The sequence below is a fragment of the Loxodonta africana genome, chromosome 11 (genome assembly GCF_030014295.1).
Source record: "Loxodonta africana isolate mLoxAfr1 chromosome 11, mLoxAfr1.hap2, whole genome shotgun sequence".
NCBI lineage: Eukaryota > Metazoa > Chordata > Mammalia > Proboscidea > Elephantidae > Loxodonta > Loxodonta africana.
The window spans coordinates 107,689,874-107,708,367 of record NC_087352.1 but is presented as its reverse complement, the minus strand read 5'-3'; the positions used below and the strand labels follow the sequence as shown (position 1 = coordinate 107,708,367).

The following is an 18,494-nucleotide window of genomic DNA, read 5'->3' as shown; positions in this document are numbered from 1 at the left end:
CCCCGCCCTCTACCCCCCCCCCACCCCGCCCCACCATGAGCATCAGCATCTATCTAGGAGACTCAGAGCTCACAAGTGAAGAGAAGGCTGGCTACCTTCCAGTCACTATGAAGAGTGGGAGAGGCAGGAGGGGCCTGCAGTCCAAGGACATAAAGGATAGACACGTCCTGATCAGAGTTGCCACTACACCGTGATTCACTGCCGAAGAGCCTCCTCTGCCCTACAGAGTGGATGACTGTGTGCTCTCATGTGGCATCTGGAATCCCCCACTGGGTCACAGACCTTGAGCACAGGGCCCACCTCTGCTGTCTCTATATAATCGTATACCTCCCCCTTCCCAGCACCAGCACCCAGCATGCTCATACTTGGCAGCCCCAGAATAGCATCGCAGAAGCACACTCAGGCTGATGCCCAGCTCTCACACCTGACAAGCTCTTTCCAGTCCTGTACCCTCATGTTATAGTGAGTACGGCATAGAGGATCACTGAGGGAAAGGGTCTGGGCCCAGGCACATAGTTAGGTCAAGACCAAGGGCACAACCTCTGCCCCCTGCATAGGCCCCCCCATGCCACCATGCATGGCACAGAGTGCCTACCCCAGCATTACAAAGACAAATGTCCTCATGACCCCACTTCCTGCCACCAGAGCTTCCCTAGTGCCCGCTCGAGAGCAAGGCGAGGTGGTGGCCCCCAGAGGGGAAACGTGCTGCCTCAGAACTCTTTGGACACTTAATTGGTTATGACAAGAAGAAATCAAACAGATAGACACACTCAGGCATCATGGTCGTTCATGTGCAGGTAAGGAATGAGGATGATGACGATGAAGCTAACTTTCATGGTACATGCCCTCAGTGCTGAGCCCAGCGCTTCATGTATGCTATCTCATCTGGCCTCACAGCAACCCCAGATGGATGTTATCATCCTCTACTCTTGACAGATGAGAAAACTGGAGTTTAGAGAATCTGGGTAATTTGTCCAAGGTCGCACAGCATCTAAGAGGCAAAGTTGGAATTTGGACTCCATTCCACCCTGCCATCAGCAACACACAGCGATCTAAGCAGATGGTTAGGACAGGAAATGCAGCACAGTCGGCATATTAAAAATGAATATGCTTGGGAATTAATTTGACAACTAAAGTAACTTTAATATTTAATATTATTTCTAAATCTAGACCTTATTCCTCCATATGGAAAGAGCAACAAGTCATTCACCAACAAACAGACTTCTTCCAAAGCCTTCTGGTCATTTCCCTGAGCACCTCACTGGGCAGGGATGAACTTGGACACTGTGAGCCCACAAGCTGGCAGAATAGATGGCTGACCTCCCAAAGACTGCCGCCATGGGAAGCCATGCCTAGGCCTTCTCAGGTCCAGGTTGACCAAGTAGCAATGTGTGTGATTTGGAGTTATGATAATATATATATACATATGTATATATATATACATATATATATGACACACAACCTTGCTTGCTGAAGGTGAGGAGGACTTGAAGCATTTTCTGATGAGGATCAAAGACTACAGCCTTCAGTAGCGATTACACCTCAACATAAAGATAACAAAAATCCTCACAACTGCACCAATAAGCAACATCATGATAAATGGAGAAAAGACTGAAGTTGTCAAGGATTTCATTTTACTTGGATCCACAATAAATGTCCATGGAAGCAGTAGTCAAGAAATCAAAGGACGTACTGCATTGGGCAAATCTGCTGCAAAAGACCTCTTTAAAGTGTTAAAAAGCAAAGATGTCACTTTGAGGACTAAAGTGTGCCTGACTCAAGCCATGGTATTTTTGCCTCATATGCATGTGAAAACTGGACGATGAGTAAAGAAGACACAAGAAAAATCGATTCATTGGAATTATGGTGTTGGCAAAGAATACTGAATATACCATGGACTGCCAGATGAACAAACAAATTTGTCGTGGAAGAAATACAGCTAGAATGCTCCTCAGAAGTGAGGATGGTGAGACTTCTCTTCATATACTTTGGTTGGACATGTTATCAGAAGGGACCAGTCAAGAAGGACATCATTCTTAGTGAAGTAGAGGGCCTGCAAAGAAGAGGAAGACCCTCAGTGAGATGGACTGACACAGTGGCTGCGACAATGGGCTCACACAGCAATGGCTGTGAGGGTGGCACAGGACCGGAAGTGTTTCATTCTGTTGTCCATAGGGTGGCTATGGGTCAGAACCAACTCGACAGCACCTAACGACACATACATCTTGATATATACATATCACTTATGTAACTTTTTAAAAGTTTCTAGAAACAATACTTATGTAACTTTTAAAAAGTTTCTAGAAACAATACTCAGCCTTGCTATGTGATTCTATTTTCTCTTCTACTGTGTACTAGTCTCTTAATGCTGGCTGTGACCGACTAAAATGGTGCTTGACCTGCTGAGCGTGCACCCTGTACCTCACCACCAGGATCAGCAGCCCCAGGTCCATCGCCCTCTTGGCCTGCAGAGGAGGGCAGCTCTGATCTACCAGGGATATTCCAGATGTGGCCTAAGGGCAAGCCCTCACAGTCCAGCCCTGCACAAGTCATGACACAGTCAGAGAGCAGACGGGGGCTAAGTGTTCTCAAGCCAGACCAAAGGGACCTCATCTGCGATAAACTTATTAATGACAGTCCAGGATCCCATTCTGAAATAACTTAACGTGAAAACACATTCTGTGCTAAGGTGCCTGTGTTTGGCACAGCCTCACTTCTCACCCCAGAGCAGTGCAGATTCAGACCCAGCAAGTCTGGGGGGCCCAAGACTCTGCATTTCTACACTCCTGGGTCATGTGACGCAGCGGTCCAGTGGCAGAGCTCCAGACAGCCCTGGCTCACTTACACATCAAGGTGTCATTCCCTAACATCTTAGTAATGTTTGTCCAAACACACAGCAGACAAGAGCCCGCCTGCTTGAATGGGGGCAGACATGGTACTCAACTGAGACTTAAACCACGGTGGCCCTCCATGGCTGTGACAGGAAGGAACATCTTGGAAGAAGGGCTGACCAAACACCCAGAGGACATCAACGTGCTACTAACCATAGCGGGGAACAAGGACTATGGGTGGTTAGAGGAGGAAGAAGCAGCACAGGACACAAGAGGAAATTAACACTGAGCAGGACCACGTCTAGGGTGAGAAGAGAAAATCTATTTTGAAGTAACTCATATACCCCTTCTTGGAAAGTGAGACATGGATGCTAAATGGCTAGACTTGCCCAGTAGGCTGAGGATTTGTGTGATGGGTGTCTGCTGAGGGGATCATTCAAAGGAGCCCCACTGTGAATTACTGTTTCTCCCCCTCATAAGAAAAATGTCCATTTATCCTGCCCTAATATATTTGAAAGGAATGCAGATGCTGCAAATATTCCCCTGTTAATTGGTAATTTTCTAGCCATAAATGCATAATTGCTGCAACCTCAGGTCAAGAACACACTCCTGACAGGAACAATCATTCTTAGTCAACTGCTTACACGCTGTAAGGGCACAGCTTTTTAAAAAATTAGCAAGTTCCTACCATATGACCCAGCAATTCCAATCCTAGGCATACACCCAAAAGAACTGAAAGCAGGAACACAAACAGAAACCTGTACACCAATGTTCATTCCAGCATTTTTCACAATAACCAAAAGGTGGAAACAAGCTAAATGTCCATCAACAAACGACTGGATAAACAAAATGTGGTCCACAAATACAATGGAATGTACCCAGTCATAAAGAGAAACAAAGTCCTGATCCATGCCACAACATGGATAAACCTTAAAAACATCATACAGAGTGAAATAAGTTAGTCACAAAAGGACAAATACTGTATGATCCCACTTATATGAAATATAAGCTGACCCATGGCGACTGCATGCATGTAAAAGTAGAACTGTGCTCCACAGCGTTTTCGATGGCTGATTTTTTGGAAGTATATCACCAGGCCTTTCTTCTGAGGTGCCTCCAAGTGAACTCAAATCCCCAACATTTCGGTTAGCAGCCAAGCACATTAAACATTTGTGCCACCCAGGAACTCCAGCCTGTCAACAGAGAAACAAAATATCTGCCCTGTGATTATGGAGATGAAAGCAAACCAGGCAAAACTGTGGGCTTAGCCAGAGAAGGAAAATCTCTCTCTATGGATATCTTGAAGAGTACAAGAAAAAAAGATCTGACAAAAGAATGCATTGGTCTGCCCACATTATATTAAATCAAAGCCCAGAAAGGGCAGTTAGTGACTCACAATGGTAAGATGTAGATGGTTTTCAGCAAACCCATCTGAGTGAGGGGCCTCTACCTCTGACCAAAACCTTCCAGAAAAGCAAAAGATGAAAATAAGCAGACATAAATAGCAAATATAAATTCTACACACACCTTCTGAAGTGAGGTATGTTTATCTCCAGGACACTGCAGCAGAACCTAAAGCTGAGTTAGACAGTGCTGATCTGAGGCATACGAACAGTGTGAAGTTATTTCTAAGAAGTTGATGATCACACACAGAATGTCCCCTGTGGTAAACAAAACCACTCTTGTTCCTGTCCAATGCCACCACAACAGCAACAGGTGGACATGCTGCTGCTGATTTTAAAATGAACAAGAGGGACAAGTCCTCTGAGAAGTGCTGACGCTGTAAGCCCGTACACACACACACGATACTCAAGTCCTGGGAAGAGTTTTCAAAAGGACCAAACATTTCTTTGATAATTCAAAAGTATGCAGCCAAATAAAGTCCACAGCTCCTCAGATTCACACAGAAAATGTTTCTAGCAGCTTTAGTTATTTGGGCCTTGCAAGTAAAACGGCACTTGCAAATATAGGTATAATTAAAAACTGCAAAACAATGTTAGAAGTCAGTTTCATGATTTAGAATTACAGTCAGATAAGATGTTTGCCCCTACGTGTCTGTCAGTTTGTCATACTGAGGGGGCTTGCATGTTGCTGTGATGCTGGAAGCTATGCCACTGGTATTCAGATACCAGCAGGGTCACCCATGGAGGACAGACTAAGACAGACTAGGAAGAAGGACCCAGCAGTCTACTGCTGAAAAGCATTAGCCAGTGAAAACCTTATGAATAGCAGAGGAACGCTGTCTGATATAGTGCTGGAAAATGAGCTCCCCAGGTTGGAAGGCACTCAAAAGATGACTGGGGAAGAGCTGCCTCCTTAGAGTCGACCTTAAGGACGTGGATGGAGTATAGCTTTTGGGACCTTCATTCGCTGATGTGGCACGACTCTAAATAAGAAGAAACAGCTGCAAACATCCATTAATAATCAGAACCTGGAATGTACGAAGCATGAATCTAGGAAAATTGGCAATCATCAAAAATGAAATGGAATGCATAAACATCAATATCCTAGGCACTGGTTAGCTGAAATGGACTGGTATTGGCCATTTTGAATTGGAAAATCATATCATCTACTATGCTGGGAATGACAACTTGAAGAGGAATGGTGCTGCATTCATCGTCAAAAAAAAGTTTCAAGATCTATCCTGAAGTACAATGCTGTCAGTGATAGGATAATATCCATACGCCTACAAGGAAGACCAGTTAATACGACTATTATTCAAATTTACGCACCAACCACTATGGCCAAAGATGAAGAAATAGAAGAATTTTATCACCTGCTGCAGTCTGAAATTGATCGAGAATGCAATCAAGATGCATTGATAATTACTGGCAATTGGAACGCGAAAATTGGAAACAAAGAAGAAGGATCAGTAGTTGGAAAATACGGCCTTGGTGACAGAAACAATGCCAGAGATCAAATCATACAATTTTGCAAGACCAATGACTTCTTCATTGCAAATACCTTCTTTCACCAACATAAACAGCGACTATACACATGGACCTCGCCAGATGGAACACACAGAAATCAAATTGACTACATCTGTGGAAAGAGACGATGGAAAAGCTCAATATCGTCAGCCAGAACAAGGCCAGAGGCCGGCTGTGGAACAGATCATCAATTGCTCATTTGCACGTTCAAGCTGAAACTGAAGAAAATCAGAGCAAGTCCATGAGAGCCAAAATATGACCTTGAGTACATCCCACCCAAATTTAGAGACCATCTTAAGCCTAGATTTGATGCACTGAACATTAGGACCAAAGACCAGACGAGTTGTGGAATGACATCAAGGACATCATCCATGAAGAAAGCAAGAGGTCATTGAAAAGACAGGAAAGAAAGAAAAGACCAAGATGGATGTCAGAGGAGATCTGAAACTTGCTCTCGAACATCAAGCAGCTAAAGCAAAAGAATTGATGAAATACAAGAACTGAACAGAAGATTTCAAAGGGCGTCTCAAGAAGACAAAGTACTATAATGACATGTGCAAAGAGCTGGAGATGGAAAACCAAAAGGGAAGAACACACTCAGCGCTTCTCAAGCTGAAAGAACTGAAGAAAAAATTCAAGCCTTGAGTTGCAATAGTGAAGGATTCTATGGGGAAAATACTAAACGACGAAGGAAGCATCAAAAGTAGATGGAAGGGATACACAGAGTCATTATATCAAAAAGAATTAATCTATGTTCAACCATTTCAAGAGGTGGCATATGATCAGGAACCGATGGTACTGAAGGAAGAAGTCCAAGCTGCTCTGAAGGCATTGGTGAAAAATAAGGCTCCAGGAATTGATGGAATATCAATTGAGATGTTTCAACAAACAGATGCAGCACTGGAGGTGCTCACTCGTCTATGCCAAGAAATATGGAAGACAGCTTCCTGGTCAACTGACTGGAAGAGATCCACATTTATGCCTATTCCCAAGAAAGGTGATCCAACAGAATATGGAAATTATAGAACAATATCATTAAGATCACATGCAAGCAAAATTTTGCTGAAGATCATTCAAAAACAGCTGCAGCAGTATATTGACAAGGAACTGCCAGAAATTCAGGCTGGTTTCAGAAGGGGACGTAGAACCAGGGATATCATCGCTGATGACAGGTGGATCCTGGCTGAAAGCAGAGAATACCAGAAGGATGTTTACCTGTGTTTTATTGACTAGGCAAAGGCATTCGACTTTGTGGATCATAACAAGTTATAAATAACATTGCAAAGAATGGGAATTCCAGAACACTTAATTGTGTTCATGAGGAACCTTTACATAGTTCAAGAAACAGTTGTTTGGACAGAACAAGGGGATACTGATTGGTTTAAAGTAAGGAAAGGTGTTCATCAGGGTTGTATTCTTTCACCATACCTATTCAGTCTGTGTGCTGAGCAAATAATCCAAGAAGCTGGACTATATGAAGAAGAATGGGGCATCAGGATTGGAGGAAGACTCATTAACAACCTGCGTTATGCAGATGACACAACCTTACTTGCTGAAAGTGAAGAGGACTTGAAGCACTTACTAATGAAGATCAAAGACCACAGCCTTCAGTATGGATTGCACCTCAACATAAAGAAAACAAAAATCCCCACAAGTGGACCAATGAGCAACATCATGATAAACGGAGAAAAGATTGAAGTTGTCAAGGATTTCATCTTACTTGGATCCACAATCAACAGCCATGGAAGCAGCAGTCAAGAAATCAAAACATGCATTGCATTGGGCAAATCTGCTGCAAAGGACCTCTTTAAAGGGTTGAAGAGCAAAGATGTCACCCTGAAGACTAAGGTGCACCTGACCCAAGCCACGGTATTTTCAATTGCATCATATGCATGTGAAAGCTGGACAATGAATAAGGAAGACCGAAGAAGAACTGACGCCTTTGAATTGTGGTGTTGGCAAAGAATATTTAATATACCATGGACTGCCAAAAGAATGAACAAATCTTTGAAGAAGTACAACCAGAATGCTCCTTAGAAGCAAGGATGGCGAGAATGCGTCTTACATACTTTGGACATGTTGTCAGGAAGGATCAGCCCCTGGAGAAAGACATCATGCTTGGCAGAGTACAGGGTCAGCGGAAAAGAGGAAAACCCTCAACGAGGTGGATTGACACAGTGGCTGCAACAATGAGCTCAAGCATAACAACGATTGTAAGGATGGTGCAGGACCAGGCAGTGTTTCGTTCTGTTGTGCATAGGGTCGCTATGAATCAGAACCGGCTCGACAGCACCTAACAACAAGATGTTTGCTAACCTCTCCCTTGCCCCTGTCACCCTGTTGATTCTAGCCAAGACCTAGCCCAAGACTCAGAAAATGAGATGGTACTACAGGAAGAGATTCCACATGAAAGTCGGTCTCTTCAGTCAACATAAAAAAAATTTCAACGTCAGTGTAACACAAAAATTGCAACTTTTAGTATTTCTCTTACTCAGAAGTCTGTTCATTTCAGTTCTAAAACAATTCAGAGATCTGCCACCCTTGCAGGATGTGATGAAAACTGTCACACAGACATCTTGAAGGCAGGCTCCAGGAATCGACTGGCCAGGAGAGGCCGAGCTTGCTTCAAAGCCCTTCCCTTCTCCTACACGGCAAAGCTATCACCAGCTACCGTCTGAATGTGAAACCCACTTTAGCAGCCTCCCTTCCACCAAAGATGATAATTTGTGCCAATTAAAAAAAAAAAACATTTATTCTCAGCCAAGCCCCATCCAAGTCCAGCAGTAGAGGAGGCAGAGCATTGGAGACCCTCAGACCCCTCCCCTGACCCAGGACCATCATTCCAGAAAGAAAAGAAACAAATACTCAGAGCTCAGAGCCGTCTTCAGTGTGTTCTATAAAACCTGGCTCCAAGATTGTTCTGGCCTCCATACTTCCCAAGTCCAGGGTACCAGGCTGTGGGCAGGAGGCACATTGAACAAACCCTGTGCCCTGCCCTCAGGAGCACAGAGTCTAGTGACTAGCAGCATGACTTATTAATACTCTTTTTAGTAAAACGGCCTTTTGTATTTCTGGGTTTAAAGGGAGAAATGAGGGGGAACCCTAAAAACAAATCCTGAATAAGCCTTTGTTTTTAAGGTCTGGGCAAGTGCTACTCTCTGTATAATCGACAGAACAACTCTATCAAAAGTGGCTGACATTCTTACTAAAATGTATCATCCTGGGCACCGTCTCAGCCCTCCTAAATCAGACTCTCTTGCAGTATGCTCTAGGAATCTGCATTTTTACTGTGTGTGCGTGTGTGTGTGCGTGTGTGTGTGCGTGTGTGTGTGTGTGTGTGTGTGTGTGTGTGTTTTAGGCGAAGGTTTACTCGGCAGTTTAGGTCCCCGTTCAATAATTTCTACCCAAGTTGTTCAGTGACATTGGTTACATTCTTCACAATATGTGAACATTCTCATTACTTCCATTCTGGTTGATCGGTTTCCATTACTCTAGTTCCCTGCCCCCTAACATTCTCATCTTTGTTTTAAAGAAATTGTTGACTAATTGGTCTCATATAGGTGATTTTTTAAAGAAGTACCATACTTACGGGTGATATTCATTATTTTGTGAGCCAATCTGTTATTTAGCTACAAGGTGACCTCAGAGGTTAGTTTCGGTTCAAGGTTTGAAGACTATCTCAGGGCAATCGTCTCAGGGAGTCCCCCTGTTTTTTTGTTTGTTTGGTTTTTTAGGAACTGGAGGGTCTGTTCCACATTTTTCTCCTATTCGATCGGTGTTCATCTAATGTGGTCCTGATCAGAACAGGCAGTAGTGGTAGCTAGGCACCGTCTAGTTCTCTGGTCTCAAGGTATATGAGGCTGTAGTTCATGTCAACTATTAGTCCTGTAGACTAGACTCTCCTTTGAGTCTTTGGTTTCCTTCTTTTTCTTTTGTTCTGGAGAAGTAGAAACTAAGAGCTGCATCTTAGATGGCCACTGGCAAGCTTTTAAGACCCCAGACACTACTCACCAAACTAGGATGTACAACACAACTTTATGAACTATATTATGCATATTGACCAAGATGTCCCACAAAACCGTGGTATTAATCCTTCAAACACATAAATCCAATCTTCTGAGGTATTTGGTTATATCTAAGAAGTATCATTAACTGTGCCCCCTATGTGCTTTATCATATACAGTAAAACCTGCAAAAGCCATACCTGTGGAAGGTGGAAACCTGTCAGAGAAGGAAAACTCAAATGTTTTGCACAAAAACAAGTGATAGAAAAGTGGTGAGACTGCATTCTGTCAAAGGTGGAAAACTTGTGAGAACTGGAAAAACAAGGCAATTCTGTCGAGTTCTGGGTCTCACAGTTTCCATTGTATGCATACAGTCACACACATGCATACACATATATATATATATGTTTACCCCTATATATACAAGATATATACATACCTATACAGAGCCCTGGTGGCACAGCAGTTAAGGCCTATGGCTGCTAACTAAAAGGTTGGCAGTTTGAATCCACGAGCCACTCCTTGGAAACCCTATGGGAAGTTCTACCCTGCCTATATGGTCGCTATGAGTCAAAATTGACTTGACATTAATGGGTTTGTTTTTTATTTTTTTATATACACATATATATGCCCAGTTAATAAGACTATAATTCAAATTTACTCATCAACCACTAATGCCAAAGATGAAGAAACTGAAGATTTTTATCACCTTCTGCAATCTGAAATTGATCGAACATGCAATCAATATGCATTGATAATTACTGCTAATTGAAATGCAAAAGTTGGAAACAAAGATGAAGGATAAGTAGTTGGAAAATACGGCCTTGATGACAGAAACAATATCAGAGACTGCATGTTAGAATTTTGCAAGACCAACAACTTCTTCATTGCAAATACCTTTTTTCAACAACATAAATGGTGACTATAACATGAACCTTGCCAGATGGAATACACAGGAATCAAATTGACTACATCTGTGGAAAGAGATGATGGAGAAGCTCAATATCATCATTCAGAAAAAGGCCAGGGGCCGACTGTGGAACAGACAATCAATTGCTGATATGCAAGTTCAAGTTGAAGCTGAAGAAAATTAAAACAAGTTCACAAGAGCCAAAGTGCGACCTGAGTACATCCCACATAATTTGGAGACCATCTCAAGAATAGATTTGACACACTGAACAGTAATGACTGAAGACCAGAAGAGTGACATCAAGGACATCATACATAAAGAAAGCAAAAGATGATTATAAAGACAGGAAACAGGCAGCCTTCGCCCGCCGGCCGCCCCTCAGCCAGCAGCTCCAGTGCCACCTCAGGCTGGCAGTCCTCCGGCAGGAGGGAGCAAGGTGGGTGGGCGGGTGGGCAGCTGACTGGGCACAGCGGAGGCGGCAGGGACACTGCCGGAGCAGCCAAGCCACTCTTACACGTCCCCTCTGCGGCATCTCTATGGGGCCCACCTGCGGCGCCCATGGGCTCTAAGAGGACATCCAGAAACCATGAACTTTAGTAATGAAGAATTTGACTACCATTTCTTTGATGAAGGTTTTACTGCCAAGGACATTCTGGACCAAAAAATTAATGAAGTTTCTTCTTCGGATGATAAGGATGCCTTCTATGTTGCGGACCTTGGACACATCCTGAAGAAACATCTGAGGTGGTTAAAAGCTCTTCCTCATGTCACCCCCTTTTATGCAGTCAAATGTAATGACAGCAGAGCCATAGTGAGGACTCTGGCTGCCATTGGAACAGGATTTGACTGTGCTAGCAAGACTGAAAAACAGTCGGTGCAGAGTCTCAGTGTGCCTCCAGAGAGAATAATCTATGCAAATCCTTGTAAACAAGTATCTCAAATTAAATATGCTGCCAGTAATGGAGTTCAGATGATGATTTTGATAGCGAGGTGGAGTTGATGAAAGCTGCCAGGGCACATCCAAAGGCAAAGTTGGTTTTGCGGATTGCCACTGATGATTCCAAAGCAGCCTGTGGTCTGAGTGTTAAATTTGGTGCCACACTCCAAACTAGCAGGCTTCTTTTAGAACGAGCTAAAGAGCTGAATGTTGACGTCGTCGGTGTCAGCTTCCATGTGGAAAGTGGCTGTAATGACCCTGAGACCTTCGTGCAAGCCATCTCTGATGCCCGCGGTGTCTTTGACATGGGAGATGAGGTTGGTTTCAACATGTACCTGCTGGATATTGGTCGTGGCTTTCCTGGATCTGAGGATGTGAAGCTTAAATTTGAAGAGATCACCAGCGTAATCAATCCAGCATTGGACAAGTATTTTCCGTCAGATTCTGGAGTGAAAATCATAGCTGAGCCAGGCAGATACTGTGTTGCATCAGCTTTCACTCTAGCCGTTAATATCATCGCCAAGAAACTTGTACTAAAGGAACAGACAGGCTCTGATGATGAAGATGGATCAAGTGAACAAACCTTTAAGTACTACATGAATGATGGAGTATATGGGTCATTTAATTGCATCCTTTATAATCACGCACATGTCAAGCCCCTTCTGCAAAAGAGACCCAAGCCAGATGAGAAGTACTATTCATCTAGCATATGGGGACCGACGTGTGATGGCCTTGATCGAATTGTTGAGTGCTGTGACCTGCCAGAAATGCATGTGGGTGAGTGGATGCTGTTTGAAAACATGGGTCTTACACTGTTGCTGCTGCTTCTACTTTCAGTGGGTTCCAAAGACCAACTATCTACTCCGTGATGTCTGGGCCAATGTGGCAACTCATGCAGCAAATCGAGCGCCACAACTTCTCATCTGAAGTAGAGGAGCATGATGTCAGCACTCTGCCTGTGTCTTGTTGTGCTTGGGAAAGTGGAATGAAACACCATCCAGCAACTTGTGCTTCAGCTAGTATTAATGTGTAGATACTATTTTTGTAGCTGTTAACTGTGAGTTTAGCTTGAATTAAGGGATCCAGGGGGACCATTTAACTTAATTATTGCTAGTTTTGAAATGGCTTTGTAAGAGTAGGGTTGGCACAGATGCAACAATATGGAAGACTAGGAGATGGGGTCACACTTATCTGTGTTCCTATGGAAACTATTTGAATATTTGTTTTATATGCGTTTTTATTTATTTTTCAAACATGCTACTAAAGAATGCACCCAGCTGCTGAGCAAGCATTTCTAGCTTGTCCAGTGACAGAATGGGCCAAAAGCTTAGTGTCATGACCTGTTTTAAAAATAAAGTATCTTGAAATAAAAAAAAAAAAGACAGGAAAGATATAAAAGACCAAAATGGATGTCAGAAGAGACTTTGAAACTTGCTCTTGAACATACAGTAGCTAAGGCAAATGGAAAAAAATGATGACGTAAAAGAGCTGAACAGAAGATTCAAAGGAAAGCTTGAGAAGACAAAGTAAAGTATTATAATGCAATGTGCAAAGACCTGGAGGTAAAAAACCAAGGGAAGAACATGTTTGGCATTTCTCAAGCTGAAAGAATTGAAGAAAAAATTCAAGCCTGGAGTTGCAATATTGAAGAATTCTATGGGCAAAATATTGAACAGCACAGGAAGAATTAAAAGAAGATGGAAGGAATACACAGAGTCACTGTGCCAAAAAGAACTGGTCGCCCTTCAACCATTTCAGGACATGATAAAGAACTGATGGTACTGAAGGAAGAAATCCAAGCTGCACTGAAGATATTGTCTAAAAACAAGGCTCCAGGAATTGACAGAATACCAATTGAGATGTTTCAATGTATGGATGCAGCGCTGGAAGAGCTCACTCATCTATGCCAAGAAATTTGGAAGACAACTACCTGGCCAACCGACTGGAAGAGTTCTATATTTGTGCCCATTCCAAAGAAAGATAATCCAACAGAATGTAGAAATTATAGAACAATATCATTAATATCACACTCAAGTAAAATTTTGCTGAAGATCATTCAAAAACAGTTGCAGTGGCACATTGACAGGGAACTTCCAGAAATTCAAGCCAGATTCAGAAGAGGACACAGAATGAAGGGTATCATTGCTGATGTCAGATGGATCCTGGGTGAAAGCAGAGAATACCAGAAAGAGGTTTACCTGTGTTTCATTGACTATGCAAAGGCATTCAACTGTGTGGATCATAACAAATTATAGATAACATTGCAAAGAATGGGAATTTCAGAAAATTCTATTGTGCTCATACAGAACCTGTACATAGACCAACAGGGAGTCATTCAAACAGAACAAGGAGACACTGAGAGGTTTAAAATCATAAAAGGTGTGCTTAAGAGTTGTATTCTTTCACCATACTTACTCAAACTGTATGCTGAGCAAATAATCATAGAAGCTGGACTATAAGAAGAAGAACACAGCATCAGAATTAAGGGCATCAAGACTCATGAACAACCTGCTATATGCAAACGACACAATCTTCCTTGCTGAAGGTGTAGAGGTCTTGAGGCACTTACGGATGAAGAACAAAGACTACAGCTTTCAGTAGAGATTACACCTCAACATAAAGAAAACATAAATCCTCACAACTGGACCAATAAGCAACATCATGATAAATGGAGAAGAGACTGAAGTTGTCAAGGATTACATTTTATTTGGACCTATTATCAATGCCCATGGAAGCAACAGTCAAGAAATCAAAGGACATATTGCATTGGGCTCAAAAGTCTCAAAAGACTCTTTAAAGTGTTAAAAAGCAAAGATGTCCTTGAGGATGAAGGTGCACCTGACCCAAGCCATGATATGTTCAACTGCCTCATATGCATGTGAAATAAGGAAGACTACTGAATATACCATTAACTGCCAGAAGAATGAACAAATCTGTCTTAGAAGAAGTACAGCCAGAATATTCCTTAGAAACAAGGATGGCGAGACTTCACCTCACATACTTTGGACATGGTATCAGGAGGGACCATTCCCTAGAGAAGGATATCATGTTTGGTAAAGCAGAGGGTCAGCAAAAAAGAGGAAGACCCTCGACGAGATAGATTGACACAGTGGCCCCAACAATGGGCTCAAACATAGCAACAATTCTGAGAGGACGGTACAGGCGTGGGCAACATTTCATTCTGTTGTACACAAGGTAGTTATGAGTCGGAACCAACTCAACAGCACCTAACAACATACACACATGTGCTGTAATAGATTGAATTGTGTCGCCCAAAAATATGCATCAACTTGGTTAGTCCATGCGTGGTTGTCTTCCATTTTGTGATTTTCCCACGTGTTATAATTCATAGCCTCTGCCTGTGGTTAAAAAGCATTAGGGTGGGATGTAACACCCTTGTTCAGGCACATCCCTGATCCAGTGTAATGGGAGTTTCCCTGGGGTGTAGCCTGCACCACCTTTTATCTCTCAAGAGATAAAAGGAAAGGGAAACAAGTAGAGAGTTGGGAACTTCACACCATCAAGAAAGCGGTGCCGGGAGCAGAGGGTGACCTTTGGACCTGAGGTTCCTGCACTGAGATGCTCCCAGACCAGGGGAACACTGACGGATCACAAGGACCTTCCTCCAGAGCCAAGAGAGAGATAGCCTTCCCCTGGAGCTGACACCCTGAATTTGGACTTGTAGCCTACTCGACTGTGAGAATAAACTTCTCTTTGTTAAAGCCATCCACTTGTGGTATTTCTGTTATAGCAGCACTAGATGACCAATATATATGACTTACATACGTACACATATTCTTGAAGATATATTTTTGATTGTTTTTGCTTTTGTTTCAAAATTATATATGCTATAGCAATCACCAGTAGGTTCTTTCTTCTTGTGTTAAACATATTAGCATTTGAAAAACAGGGATCTAGAGAATGTAGTTGGAAGGCTAGAAGTAAAGATGGGCTGAGCCTGTGGAGCTGTAGCCGAGCCAAGGTGCCCAGGGCTGAAGCAGGGAGCCCCATCCTAACTCAGATGAACCAAAGCCAACCCTGCCAGTGGAGCAATTCGTTCCTGTTACACATCTCAACAAACAATAACAGCGAAGAGGCGACCCCTCCATTGGCGGAATTTGGCTAAGTCTTATCCAGCACTGCAGGCAGAGGAGACAGGATGGTTGGTCTGTCTGGGAAGCAGCAGACAGGTGACTGTCACTGGAGAAACTGATGTGCCAGCAGCAGTGGGAGAGGGACTGCCAAAAAGAGACCCAGACAGGTCCTGATGGCCTTGCAAGCCACAGGCATACCCAGTCTTCATCCTTCCAACCTTTCCAACACAGGAAAGTGCCAGTCAGCTCTGCACTCAAGGTAACTCCAGAGAGGGGTCTCAGAGTGGAGCCCATAGGCCAGAGCCTCAGCACTCCTGGGAATCTACTAGAAACCCAAGTTCTCAGGCCCTACTGTACAACTATGGAGTCAGGACTCTGGGTGTGCATCTCCCTGCAGGGGTGAGAACTGCTACTGTGTTGCCAGGGAAGGACATGTAGGGAGATGACATGGAAGCTAAGGGCCCCAAGTCCAGGCACAGAATGGTGCCACTCCAGGCAGCAACAGCAGGGTGGGGAAGAAGGACCCCGTGAAAAGCTACTCTGAGCAGCCCTGGAGAGAGGACGGGGGAGGAGGGAGCAGAACAACTCTCCGTTCCAGCATGGGCAACTAACTTTGAATTTGGTGAAAGCAAAGAGAGTCTTCGTGATGTTTTACAAACAATTTGCCTCAACCCTGAAATGCTCAAGTCTGTTTATAAGCCAATTCACAATCTTCTCGATTCAGGAGGATTGTATTCTGAGTGATCTTACAAAGGAGCATAATTGGGAAATGCATCCATGTGCTTTCTTCAGATTCATTCTTCAACTACTCTTTTCAGCAACGCATCACAAACGCTTCATAAATAAAAATCAGTCCAGATTCCACCTCATGGAAGAAGGAAAGTCTGTGGAGAAAGTATTTGAACAATCTAAAACACAGCCATTTACCAAACAAAGCATTAAACAATCCCTATAAAAGGAGCCCGAGTGGCACAGTGGTTAAGAGCTCAACTGCAAGCCAAAACATTCAAATCCAACAGCCACTCCTTGGATACCCCATGGGAGCAGCTTTACTTTGTCCTATGCAGTTGCTATGAGTCAAAATCAACTCAGCAGAAACAGGGTTTTTGTTGTTGTTGTTTTCAACACATAACAATTTTAAACAGAAAAAAAACAGTACGATGTCTAATATAAAATACGTTAGGAGGCGGGGCCAAATGGCAGAGTAGTCAGATGCTTCTGGTGATCCCTCTTACAACAAAGACGTGAAAAAACAAGTGAAGCGATTATATATATGATAAACTAACAGCCCTGAACATCAAAAGTTAGGAAATCAGACTGTGCGGCAGGAGGAGGAGACAGGGTTCAGAAGTGGCGAAGAGTTGCTGGACCTGACTCAGCGGGAACCAGCACCTCTCAGACAGGATCCCCTGAAGGGACCACAACCAGGCTGGCAGTAGCATTCGGGAAGCAGTTTCCTCAGGGAAGCACAGGGAGGCGAGCGCACAGTCTGCTAAAAACTCTGGAACCAGAGAAGAATCGTGCTCTCGGCAAAAGCTAAGTACTGGTGTTTATTTTACCGTGCCCCCAGCCCACAAGCCAGTTTCAGTGGCTATCAATTTTCCTGGGCGTGAGATGGCTCCTGCTGCACACTCTGAGCCATTCTCCCAGCTGTGAAGGAATAAATTAAAAATTGCCAGAAAAGATAATCTGCCAGCTCCATTAAACCAGGGAGCTCAGGACAGAAGCAGCTCCTGTCCAGGCGCAAACTGTCTGTGGACTTTGAATACCTTTCACCCCTGCATGGACCTGCGTGGGCCCAGTTCAGGAGATTAGGCCCTTGTTGGCAGACTGCAACAGTGTATGTGCTTGAGATCTGACTTGAACAGTTTCGCCTATGTAGTGGGAAGGTGGGTTTTTGATGTTTAACACCGCTTTGCCTATTAAACAGGGTCCTCAACTACCCACATCAGGGGCTTGAGGACTAGCGGCTCAACCCAAGTCACTAAGCCAGCCACGACAAGGATCCAAGGATAAGTGGTGCCTCCCAAAAGCATTGGGTGCCCATGGTCCAGCTGCAGAACCCACCCACCTGTGTGCTCTAGGGAACAGGGACATGCTTTCCTCACAGATACTCGAGGAACGGTTGTCAGCCCCTTGTCTTGTTCAGAGCATGACCCCATACAGCAACCAGATACCTGTGCCTACACCAATCGCCCCTGCCACTGTAAGACTGTACGACAGAGCCTGAACCATGCACTTGATGACCAACTACCTGGACACCTGAGCTGAATCCATACAAGAAAAGTGAATGGACGTCAAAGCTCATATACCTGCTAACAGCTCTAGCCATCTGGTCTCAGGACGTTAGAGCTTCGAAGGCGCAAATAATCAAGCTAGCTCACTCAAACAGCCTATTTAGGCATATCAAAACAAACCAACACAAGAAGATAGGATACAGTAAGCAAACATAAATTAATACAATAACTTATAGATGGCTCCCAGACAACAGTCAATATCAAATCACATAAAGAAGCACACCACAATCACTTCAACAAGCTTTCAAAACAAAGAATCTTCCAGATGAAGACATATTCCTGGAACTACCAGAAGTAGAATACAAAAGATTAAATACACAAAACTCTTCAAGAAATCAGGAAGGAGATCAGGCGAAATGCAGAGCAAGCCAAGGAACACACAGATAAATCAACTGGAGAAATTAAAAAAGGTTATTCAAGAATATAATGAAAAAAGTAATAAGCTGCAAGAATACATAGAGAGGCAGCAATCAGAAATTCAGGGGATTTAA

The 18,494-nt window shown here is 43.5% G+C and overlaps 1 long non-coding RNA gene and 1 pseudogene across 2 annotated transcripts in view; one reads left to right on the top strand and one right to left on the bottom strand.

Moving 5' to 3' along the window:
- LOC111749600 (uncharacterized) overlaps window positions 1-18,494 on the bottom strand; it is a 183,009-nt gene that overhangs the window by 68,937 nt on the left and 95,578 nt on the right. The gene's annotated exons all lie outside the window — the stretch shown is intronic.
- Window positions 11,262-13,605, top strand: LOC100655531 (ornithine decarboxylase-like; annotated as a pseudogene).